The following is a 12409-nucleotide window of genomic DNA, read 5'->3' on the forward strand; positions in this document are numbered from 1 at the left end:
TTCAAATCAAAGAAATAGTATTTATCTTCAACGCCTTGCTTAAAAAAATGCTGACAATTCTCTGTGTTGAGTCGATGTTGTGTTGTTTCTCTTCTCCAATGGCTAGCGGTAGTGCAGAATGTGTAAAACGTGCAAGAATAATATGTATAAAAGTTGTGTTACAAAATCTTTCTGTTTACAATGAATCCTACGTCGTGTATATGTGCATAACTTTTTTCCATAAGGTCATATCGCCATTGCTGTTTTGGTGTATCACGTGTTTCTGGTTTCGAGAGTGTATATATATATATATATATATATATATATATATATATATATATATATATATATATATATATATATATATATATATATATATATTGGGTAGAAATTTATCCTTCAGCTTCAGACAACTTCGGTACCAAAAAACAAACAAACAAACAGACAGACAGACAGACAGACAGACAGACTAAATAAATAAGCAAATAAACAAATAAATATATCGGTCGGTCCTTCAGGGAAAGGACCTTGGGGTTTGACTTCGTCGTGAAGAATAAATGAACGAACGAAGGAACGAAGGAACGAAGGAATGAAGGTTGCGTCTTGTTACTTTTCGTAAATACAGAGTCTGACGTGTTTTGCTGTAGTTTCTGAAAGTAGTCAAGCACGTGACTGGAAAGCGGAAATAGTGAACGCCTTGGGAATCTCGCATGTTAACCTTTCCCCTTAAAGATTTCTCGAGAATAATACACATTCTTATATCACCATCGATTCCCTGTATGTCGAGTTTTTATTCAAACCGTAAACGGTTTCACAAAATCCACACATTAAAGGGGTTTATCGATACATTATGGGCAGCTAACGCCGTCCGCAGGAAATTTCAAAATGCTGTCTTACTAGTATGCAATAGTGCTTTCCAATTTCAAAGTCACACATAGTAAGTTCAAGAAACAAAAATCGCATTGGAATAGCCTTTTGCTTGCGGCGATTTGTACAAATTTATGCACTACTGTATTGCGCGCGCTCTGACTTCTTTGTCATCGGAAAATGACAGGTTTGTGAGACTCCCTGTCGTCTGCTGAGACAGACCAGGAAAAGTTGACCATTAGTGTATTTTGAAATGATCTCTATAAACTTTTTTTTCTGTGGCTTGAAATTAATCAAAGTAAGCGCAATCATAGGGTCCATGGCGCAATCCAACAGGTGCCAGACAGGGGATTAGCAAAATAATCATGATGTAAGTATTTATGACCAGCATCACTGCACTTAATAATTGGACAAATATTATTTATTGGATCCGCCATAAAAGGCTCAAACCCAATAAACAATGTAAATTTATTATAGAAAGGAAAAGACGATAATTTGAATGACTGTGTGCCGACAAATCATGCTTTATCTTTAATCTTACTGTGGTAAAGTTTCGAGACTTGCCCTTACATGTAATGTGCATAACTTTGTCCCGAACATGATTTTCTTTGCATAGACTTTCCGTCACACCACTTCAATTTTGTGTCACAAAACTGTGATTCATGGGGCGGTTCAAGCTATACTCGTTGGTGGAGGGGGTTATGATTGCAAAGAGTCGTAAGGTGACCACTTGTTGTGAACATTACTGCTCGTTTATAACTTTTCTACTTGAGGGGGTGATTTGCAATGGCAATCTATCGTTTAATGTGGTCACAAAAAACGGCAAAAATATCTTGTGGGCATTGCTATCCTACCCAACTTTATATCAGCTATAATGTATTGCTATGGTTTTGTTCCTCTTCTCATTTTGGTTTGAGTGATAGCCTTATCAATGTCAGCAAAATCACAGAGAATTTACTGAGCGCTCAGACTGACAAGATGTAGGGCTCTTGTGACAGCGTAATATGAGATAAGCCGCCGACCAACCTCAACGCCGGGTTTTTATGTTGCCATTTTGTCACCAGTTATAGAGTTCACATTCTGCATTTTCTACGCTCAAGTGAATTTCCACGGGTCATAGCGCGTGTAAAAATGACCAGGCTTCAACATTATTTCAAAGCAGGGGGAATCTGCATCGTCATCGCATTATGGTTAGATCTATCGCCACCAAAAGCGGTGGCCATAGATCTTGGCAGGCAGCCAGTACAGCTGGTGAGATCTTATTTGGCGTCTATCCAAACTCGAAAGCGGGCCTATTCATATTTTTTATATCATTAAGAGAGAAGGAAAGGTGCCGCTGTGCTCTACATAACACTGATAAACCACAGCTGTACTCTTAGTAGCAAAATCTTTCGAAGTCAAATCTCACTGCTCTGGGGTTGGGAGGCGTTTTCCACCACTATTGCCCACTGCATGCTGGTGCTTCAACAGCCACCTTGATCTCTCAGGAGGTATATCTAACTAGTTATTAAACTGGCACTGCAAACATACGATGAAATTATCCTCCGACCATTCGATAACACATCCAGCGAATTTATAGAGCAGTATATTCATCGCTAAGTATTTGCAACAAAAATGAACTAGTTTCTTAACATCTGTTAATACTGTCTCAGCTTTGCACGAACTATCAATTCGACACAACCATCTCAACACTCACTCTCCGGAAAAGTTTGTTACATATGCAAATCAGCAACCGATTGACTCGATAAAAACTGATTGCGAGATACCTGTGCGCATGGCCAATAATGTAGCAAGTTTAATCGATTGAGTGTTTCACATGTCGATAAGAAGCTCTAGTCACTGATCATTTTAATATCTTTTAATCATATGAAACTACTTGTAAATGTGCAAATCAGCAGTCGATTGCCTTTGGTCCTTTTCAGTCACGGTGCAATCATACTATGTTTGACTCATTATTCTTCCAGGTTCCATGCAAGACGCATTTATTTCAAATAAATATACAAACTATGACAGTCCGTTCAATATGCAACTCAGCTCTTTCGTCAAAAAGCAAAGCTACACTGAACGTCCTCACATTGCACCGCATTGCATTAACATCTTCAAATATGGAACAGCCAATAACAGAACGTCTGATGTCTGAATAATCAATTACGTCATCTAATAATTTTACAGGCCATAACCACAAGAAACAAGTTCCGTTGTAACCTTTCCAGACCGACGTCTATAATACATTGAATTCAAATCCCTTCAGTTTATCTTAAGATGAGGCGTTTGTATACAGCGAAACTCGCATGGGTATGTAAACCGTACATCATTTGCTTCCCTGGATTGGTATCCGGGTGTTAACTGGAAGCCAATATTGATTTGCAAATGTTGCCCCACAGAGAAGTGTGTAGTTGTGACAATTCAGGCACATCTAAGTAGTTTTCCGGTCGGATGGAAAGCATGTAACCCTGTCGCTGGAGGGATAGCACAAAAAATTCGAAGTTCGATCTGATTTTAATTGATGTCCTTCAGTCAAAGAACACCCTGTTAGCCTTATCATGCACGTGGAATTCTGCTGGCGGGTACGCAAGGATTGGTGCGGTCAAATCGTTCCGATCCTTTGCTCTATTGAACCGTCACGTGATCCGGTACCTAGCCGGTCTTCCAGCGCGGACCGTTGATTGATGTTCGGTACTAAAAAAACGACTATTTATTCTAGGCCTGATATTCACTCATTCGCGGCAGGTTGATCAACGTCGCATTAGTTGTCGAGGTACACATTCCGGTACACATTCCGTTGAACGCAACGATACAACATAAGGCATTTGAACTTACATTGTGACGTAGGATGTATGTCATTTGTGTGGAACCTGTGAAAAATTGGTTCGTATTCACCTGACAACGAACACTACAAGATCGCTACAAGCGCAGGTTACGACCTCTAACCTACCATTACAGCGAAAGAATGAAAAAAACACCACACCGACATTCCAGTCTCACGTGCCGATGTAGACAATGTCTACATGTTAACAAGTTCTCTCTCTCTCTCTCTCTCTCTCTCTCTCTCTCTCTCTCTCTCTCTCTCTCTCTCTCTCTCTCTCTCTCTCTCCACACATAATGCTCTTATTTCGCCTCCTTCAATTTTAGTCAATAATGATAAATGCTACCCATGATGTCATCATTCACCGTGGGATATTCAAAATCAATAATCCTATATTGAAAATAAATTACTTTTTTCCCTGTGCTTTAAGAGCTGCATTTAGCCACCTCTGTAAGTTTCTTCAGAACCAAAACGCCACGGATCGCAACAACTCAATATAGTCTGCTGAAACACATTCTGGATAGGTAATCATCAGTTTCAGTCGAGTCAATAAATTTCACATCGTCAAAAAACAAGTGCAAGGGTTTATCGTGAAGGCAGTTTTACTTCTACCATATCACAGTACTAGCAATCTAACAGACTAACTATAGGAAAGAGGTTTTTTGGCCAACGTTCGTTAAACTTTTTTTATCACGGTTCTCGTGTGATAACTTCTGACTTTGAGACGCACGTCTTCATTGAAATTGCTTTCTAACAAGAGATATGACATCGCTCGTGATCGCTCCTCCGAAGATACGGTGCTTCCGGTGATTAAAATCGTTCAGTGAGCACAAGTCGATATTGGTCCAGTGTTGACAGTTTGAAAGAAGCTTGAAAGATAAATCTGGTGACGATTGGCTTGAAAAGACTGCTGTTCTGCCAAATTTTACTTCGTGTAGCTTAGCATTCATTGGCCCTGACAAATATATTTTATGACAAATTATTGTTCTCACAACATCACAGTAATAGACCTGTCATTCTGTCCTGATCTTAAGGATTAGAACCATCCACGTATCGAAACTCAAGATAAATTTGAAACACTAACAAAATACCTAATTTCAGCATTCGTCGCGCCCGAAACCATCGTATTTGAAGAGATTGTTGCTGTATGTTGTGAAGTGTTCTATTTTAGAAGGCATATACTACAGGTTTATAGCATACGCATTTTGCTTGAAAAACTTCAAGAGCGAAAACACGAGCCACTACGATGCCCACCCGAATGGGTACCGTGTGAAGTGATGTCTCTGTTATAAATTACGTCCTGCGGTGGTTGTACGTATAAGCAACAGCATATTGAAACCATACAACATGACAACCAATCATGTGGCATGAATGTTCTATACAGAGTCGTACCCTATTGGCTATGTCAGTCTATTTACCATACTGGTACGTGAAAAATGGACCTTGAACGCTTAGTGGCCCAAGAGAGTATTCCCCTCACAGACATTGGACTTAGATTTGGTTTAAAGATATCCCTTGAAAGACGCCTTTTTTTCCAAGTGGTTAAGTTATAGTCATTAAAACTTCAATATCTTATGATATTTGGGATACTCTAAGAAGGCAGATGACCTTCATCCCATATTCACGTTTAAAGGGACAGGATTTTTTATAAACTTCATCCCTGGAACAAATTGTTTAACTGGGCACAACGTTCAAAGGAGGACAAACATCACGTATATAGGCAATGTCAACAAGCACTAATCCAAGTACCATGCAGGGATTAAGGCTGCCGCTGTTAGGATACAAGCCCGGTACCCGCATCGTTGGATGAGACAGGGTTAGGTCTTCGATCGTGGCACAACGGGGAATGCGCCCAATTTCTTTTTGAATATTTAGGTCGCCATGTCCCATTGATTCCACGTCGATCAGTGCAAAACGTTTTACAGTTGCTGTAAAATCGACCTTCGCCGTGTACCAGTTTACGCTTACGCTCTAGTACACTTCGATACCGGCCTGAGAGTCACCGTGAAAATATCACTCACCTGCAGGAACTCGGCTATTGTGACAGTACGAAAGCCAGCCCGTCGTGTTCGGAATCAGTAGCTCAAAGTGTGACAGAACGCTGCTACGACACACACTTAAAGAACAAGGTACGCTCGGCTTGAGCTGTGGGCTTGTTTTATGGCGTGTTAGGTTAAACCCGGGGTAAGAAAATGATTAATTTGAATTCTACCCAATAGGGGTTGCACAAACTGACCCAACTTCAGAAGTGACCATTTCAAAAGATCGGCCAGTCACAGGCGAATAGAACGACACTGGCGAAGCAACAACAGCAACAACGGACAGTATCTATTTTCGGTCGAAGAATTGTCCCCTTTTCGATCTTTAACCATTATTATTTTCAATAGCGACAAAAGCGTGCATTGACTTACATTGAGACAATCCTTTGGCACCGTACCAAACACTGAACAACTTTGGACCCAGCGCAACGATTCATGTGCGATACACATTTCTGAAAAATCATGACCCTATTTAATATCTGTAAACGGAAGAGTGTCAAAGAGTTACTCGAGAGAGCGAACATCAACAAAGGTCTGGAATGGACTTAAAAGTGGAGGCGAAGAAAATCAATGGGTAGTTTTAATGAACTTGGTAGGTTAAGCACTGTTACTCTACCCCACCTAGGTTTAAGTCAGTGTTGTGAAAGGGCAACCCACATTTATTCCCTCCTACGTACAAGATGAAATGATCTGTGACGTCACTATCTATAGGAACAATAACTGTTATTGTTGGCATGCTCGTCCGATTGTTGTCAACCAGCTGAAAGCGTTGGCAAGTAACCCTTGATATAAACGCGGCGATGGTAGCTTTGAAATACTGGAGACGCGTCACTGACGGTACTACTCAGACTAAAAAGATTGTAAATACTATTCCCAAGAATCACCACTCTTCTTATTTCGTATATTTTCATGTTCCCCCCCCATCAATGTTCCAAATAAGCTGGAAATTCTTTCTGTACTGAGTACTCAATCATCGACCTTGGGTCTTGTTGTTACGTCAGAACGCGAGTTGCAAACGATTATGTTGCATATTTTTTGTCCTTGGGCATTATCAAAATTACAATCGCTGTGACGAGTCATTCAAAATGTTCTTATTCGTTCTGGAGAATTAACATAATAAAGTCGCTTTCCGCCTCTGTTGTCTCGACCGAAATATTTTCCATCGATTCTCGCGACGTAACGCTGGGGTTTTCCCGGCATATTACATTTTGGTCACCGTGCAACAAGCATAAATAGCGACGATGAAATTTTGGTTAGACAGGACTTTTCACAAATTAAATTAACAGCTTGGCGTACTGTACCTTGAACGAGGGGTTGTTAATATTCAATGTTTTAATTAATCAAGGAGTAAGAATTTGTCGAACATATCCACTTCAACAGTGTTTGTATAACAATCATACTTAATTGTTGTCCAAGTACCACAAACGGTATTTTGTGTTGAGCGAGGTTTCCGTCACAACATAGACGTACTTTGTGCTTAAATCGCAGTAAATTTCAAAAGTTTAGCATTTCAATCCAAATAGGACACTTTCCCTGAAATAATCGTTCTTGCATTCAAATAGATAAATCAGGACGGCTTATGTAAGGACTTCGAGTTTTGCAAAATAATTCACACGCATACTTAAACTTTGATTCGAGTCAACTCTGTGACAAGGTACGAACGGTCATCGTTTCGGATCTTATCCCTGAAGTTGGACTGCAAAGGGATTCAGTACTTCATGGTGAGCAAGCTCTCGCGTAATTATGCTTATTAAGCGATTATGAAAATTTTAGTATTTCACACCAATAATGTTTTTGACAGATAGTACATTTCTACTTATACGTCTGTGTGATGGGAACCTTATATGCACTTTTTAGTAAATTTGCTCGGTGAGTCAATACTTCAACTCACGATCATAGTGACAGACATTTTCTTTGCGTCATCTAATGATATTTCCTTTTCAACAGATTTGTGCCAAACCATTGTGTCGCACCGGCCTTGTCCCAATTTTTGTACGGACCAATGTGCAGCTGGACACTCGGTAGGCTATGCACCCTCGAGTAATTTATACGTCATTCGATCTGACGTAAGCGCCGTACATGTATAGGTGGACAAGTCGCCACACACTGAATGATGCCTACGTTTATTGGCAATCTAAGGCGGTATTCACAAGTACTGGTGAGGGGATGGGCAGCGGACTCTAATCTATATTGAAAATTGTGTGATTAAATGGAATTATTTATTGTTTACCAAATTTGCCATTATTACACCCAAAATGTCGAAGATTAAAATGTTTATTTGATGGAATATTTAACCATCCAGTATTGTCAATTTTGTAAACCTTTCCAAAGTAGCATTTAAATCATATATGTCTTGTACCTTTGAAAAAAAAATCGGCAGGTCACTGTGCTCTGTTTTTCATCACAATTTGCCAAATGTAGCCAGAACTCAGAATTTGCAAACTCTCTCATGATCATCACATGTGTGCTTTTCAGCAAGTGCCATTTATAATTACCTGGCCAGAGTTGGATTAACTCAAGTCGGCTTTAGACTGATAAATCCAAAAGTCCACCGATGCGTTTAGAAATGAATCAATCTAAGAACTTGTCTTATGAATGTGGCTTAAAAACCGCTGATAATAGGTAATGTCGAACATCTGCGAGCAGAACTACGTAATGTATGTTCATTATTTCTGTGCGTACATCCCTGATAATATGTGGCTACTGTGATAATTTGGGGAGGGGACTTGAAAACAAATGATCAAATAAATGGGGAGTTTGAAAAAATTTTAAGGATATTTACAAGGGATCTGAAAAGATATGATTTCAATCGCCATTTCTCCAGCCCCTAACGATTATTTTTGAACGCAGCCTAACGATGACGTGATTTAATTTTCTTCGCCAAGGTGATTGGAACTTAGTTTGTGCTCAAGTTACGGAGTACGAATGGCGTGACTGTAACATAAATTGTGCTTTCTTACATGTGTATATTGTTAACTTCAGTGATCTATGGCTGATGACGTCTGCCTCCGAGTTGTATTCAGCATTCATATCGAATTGTATACGAAACGATCGTACACACTTTTCAGAGATTGCCCCATTAACGTCATTTTAAAGGAGTTGCGTGTCCGTCTCAATGATCTAAGTTCACGAGACTTCATCAATTTGCGGTGTCTATACATAATGCTGTGTTCCACTTAAGTACTGTTTGAATGCGAACATTCGTGCTGACCCTTTCTTGTTTGTTTAAAAGGTCACCGAGTCCCAATAAATATAAAAAACTTCTTCATAATGTGCATGTGATGACCCAAATGCAGAGTGTAGGCCGGGTCTGTCCATGGTTAACGCCATTTGGCTCGGTGATCCAATTTTTCAACGTGTGAAAGGCCGCTTTTTAGTGACAGGGACAATCAGTGTCTTCACTGCTAGTTGCCGATGGAATGCCGTTTTTTACGATGTTTACGCTGGTTGGGTACCGTGGAAATTGTCTGTGTTGGCTGCTGATGCGCATCTTGAAGAAAACCAGTGCTGTGGCTCAGTGTTACGTAAACCAGTCGCGCTTTCGAGTCAACATAGGCTGGTTTTGCTCGCGTAAATGCGGGGAAAATAACGATTTTATACCAGATTCTTATTTCAACATTTAGCATAGATCAAGGGGGAGGGGGCATTCGCCAACCATGTTAATATTTGACACCTGACGTAAAGCTTCTACCATTTCCCTGTATTTCTGTTTCTGTATATTGTTACAATATTCATCGTTTTTTCCCATGAAACATTGCTCGCCTACCTTCACTTCTCGGCTGGTGATCAACACACACTGTGCGACAAGACTGTTACTTTACGTCTGCGTTGGACCAGTCTCTTAAGTTTCCGTCTCACAGTTTGTAGGCTTAGGTCCAAAAAAACATCTCACATTGTGTTTATAGTCCTGTCAAACACTGTCTAAAGTCGTTTTCGGATTATCGCATTCCGTGGACAACTCTCGCGATTACTGTCTACTTCCCTGCTTGTCACTTAGGGACCTTTCTGACTTGTTTAGGGGAGTATTCGATAAGAGTCCCCATAAATTATCCCCGGATTCTCGGTCCCTAAGATCCTCCGTGAAACGAATGTGCCAGAAAGGTTTTGAAGTCTATGTAGCTGCATGCAGAACTCTGTTTTAGTTGTGTCCTGACGTCAGAAGTGCCCATTAATCTTCAAAGTAGATCGTCAGTTGAGGCCAAACTCCCGGGCCAAACTATCCAAATAAATCGGTCAATATTGTCGCTGCTTTACCGATACGTATTTCTTGCTTGAAATTTCAGACTTTTCCTGTCCGCCGATTGTAACTTAATGCTACCTCCGTATCATTCGTGTAAACAAAATATAAAACAACCCCACAAAACACGAAATCAAAGCAAAACAAACAAAATAAAAAAAAACGCTTTCAGGCCGACACATACTGTCGAATTGTTTTACAACCGCTGATATGTCAAATTACAGGGGCAGTAGTCCTGTGCGGCGCACTTTCGGAAATAATTTATGGACTCAAGCAACTTAATACATATGGCATGAAAAAGTATCACTGCTACACATCGCAGGTTGTAGTTTTGATGGCATTATGAGTTAGCACCATAAACCAACCAACCTACCTACCTACCTACATACCTACGTACCTACCTACTTACCTACCTACCTACCTACCTCTTACCTACCTACCTACTTAATGGCACCATAATTAAAAAACGGCCTGTTTAGATTACAATTGAGAATTCCTTGCTCAATCTGAGTCTTTTAGCCTGAGCCTCAGAGTCGTGAATAATCGACGCGTTTTAGGTTTGTATCGATTATTAATAGATAGTATTAATATTAATAGATAGAATAATATATATATATATATATATTATATATATATATATATATATACATATAGTATATATACAGTAGATAAATAAAGTATACAAATAAAGTACATACATAAAGTAGATACATCCAGACATACATACATCCATACATCCATACCTACACGTACCTACCTACCTACCTACCTACCTATCTACATACATACATACATACATACATACATACATACATACATACATACATACATACATACATACATACATACATACATACATACATACATACATACATACATACATACATACATACATACATACGTACAGACGTACAGACGTACAGACGTACGTGTTTGGGCCTATTTTAGTCTCTATAAATAATCATAGCTTGTTTAACTTTCATTTTCCGAATTCCTGGCCCACTCACAGCCATTTAATGTAATATATGACTTCAATGTCCTAAATATTTTTAAAATACATGTGTAAACACTATCGATGAACGTTTAAACAATCTAGAAGCAAAACGATATCCATCGGGAGATCGTTGCCATTTTAGGTATCCTACACATTTTACCTCAGGACAGCCATTTTATAACCAAAACACATAGATAGACAAATTATACACGCATCATGTACAGCGTATGAATTTTAAAACCGGGACACTGTAGTTACTACAAAGTAAGTGAATTTGTATTTCTACTAAACTTTGTCCTTCATTATATTTTGACTTTATGGTCATGTCACAAAGCCACGGAGGAAATCTTTTGTATGTGGTACTATACTATACGTGTAGCTCTGAACACCGTCTAGCGATGCATTTTTACTATATGGAGTTTGAGGTCGATTATATGAAATACTAGGCCACATTTGCTTTTTGCAAACGTTGTTTATTAGCCAGGGGTCAATCGACTGACTGAATTTGAAGGCGATATTCCTAGCAAAGCGAAGCCGCGAACCGGTATTTGTACACATGTACAGCGATGTACCGCAATTACCCTCCATCTTATTGATATATTTGACGATTTGCTGTGAAAAGACGATTTTAATGCAAAAAGGTGACAAGTTATATAAAGTTAAGTACATCACTACTGATATTTTCTTCGGGTTCCTTTGTCGAAAATTACCCGTGAAATATAATTACACTAGCAACACACCGACAATGATAATAAAATCACAGAACGTCAGTCTTTGACTGGGTTTGTTTCCAGTGGTACAAATTTGTCGACCAGAAATGTGTTCGTTCCTCATTTGAAAGATGCTAATCAACAGCAGCACAAAATAGCCTACTGAGATATTTTTGCGGCGAATGAGGAAAATCTGCGTAAGGCGGAACCAAATGATAAATTGCCGCTTAACGCTTATCTGTTGAACGGCGGGACGTTGAAACAGGTAGTGGCATTTCTGTGATGTGCATCGGCAGGTACACACCCAGAAAAGCGTTATCAACTGAGACACACATGTACAAACGATTCTTACCTGCTCTGTTAGCGACCGTAAAGACGATCTTGCCGTTGGTGGCGTACTTGTCACCACCTGACCGAGTCAACGTGGCGGGCTTTGTGTGATGTAAGGTACCGCAAAATTCCGCTGTCGGTTTCACTGACTGAACACGCAATATGACTTTGATATTGTTTCAAAGACAAGAGAATCTATCACATGGTGAATATGTCAAACATTGAATAATCATATTACATGAAAAATTTGACGCATGACCTATTTCAACTCTAATACAATGTATTTGAGACCGGGGTTGGGGTCTGGCCCAGGCTGGCGCCAAGCCTTAGCAATATCTATGGTGATTTACGCATAACTCTTTGGGCGGTCTTGAAATAAGTGGAAATATAGTAACGAGATGTTCATATTTTCGTCATGAGTTCGCGTAAATCAACTTCATTGCTGCA

General features: G+C 39.6%; 1 protein-coding gene across 2 annotated transcripts in view; it reads right to left on the bottom strand.

Moving 5' to 3' along the window:
* Positions 1–9679, bottom strand: part of LOC139120217 (solute carrier family 23 member 1-like) — a 32106-nt gene extending 22427 nt beyond the window's left edge. The window contains exon 1 of one of the 2 annotated variants that reach the window (XM_070684420.1): positions 9458–9679. The gene's annotated coding sequence lies outside the window, so the exon portion shown is untranslated. Of the gene's footprint in view, positions 1–5673; positions 5938–9457 lie in introns of those variants that run through there. The other variant, XM_070684419.1, reaches the window with a different exon arrangement.
* Between the last annotated feature and the right edge of the window lie 2730 nt (positions 9680–12409).

The sequence above is a fragment of the Ptychodera flava genome, chromosome 20, assembly GCF_041260155.1.
Source record: "Ptychodera flava strain L36383 chromosome 20, AS_Pfla_20210202, whole genome shotgun sequence".
NCBI classification, from domain to species: domain Eukaryota; kingdom Metazoa; phylum Hemichordata; class Enteropneusta; family Ptychoderidae; genus Ptychodera; species Ptychodera flava.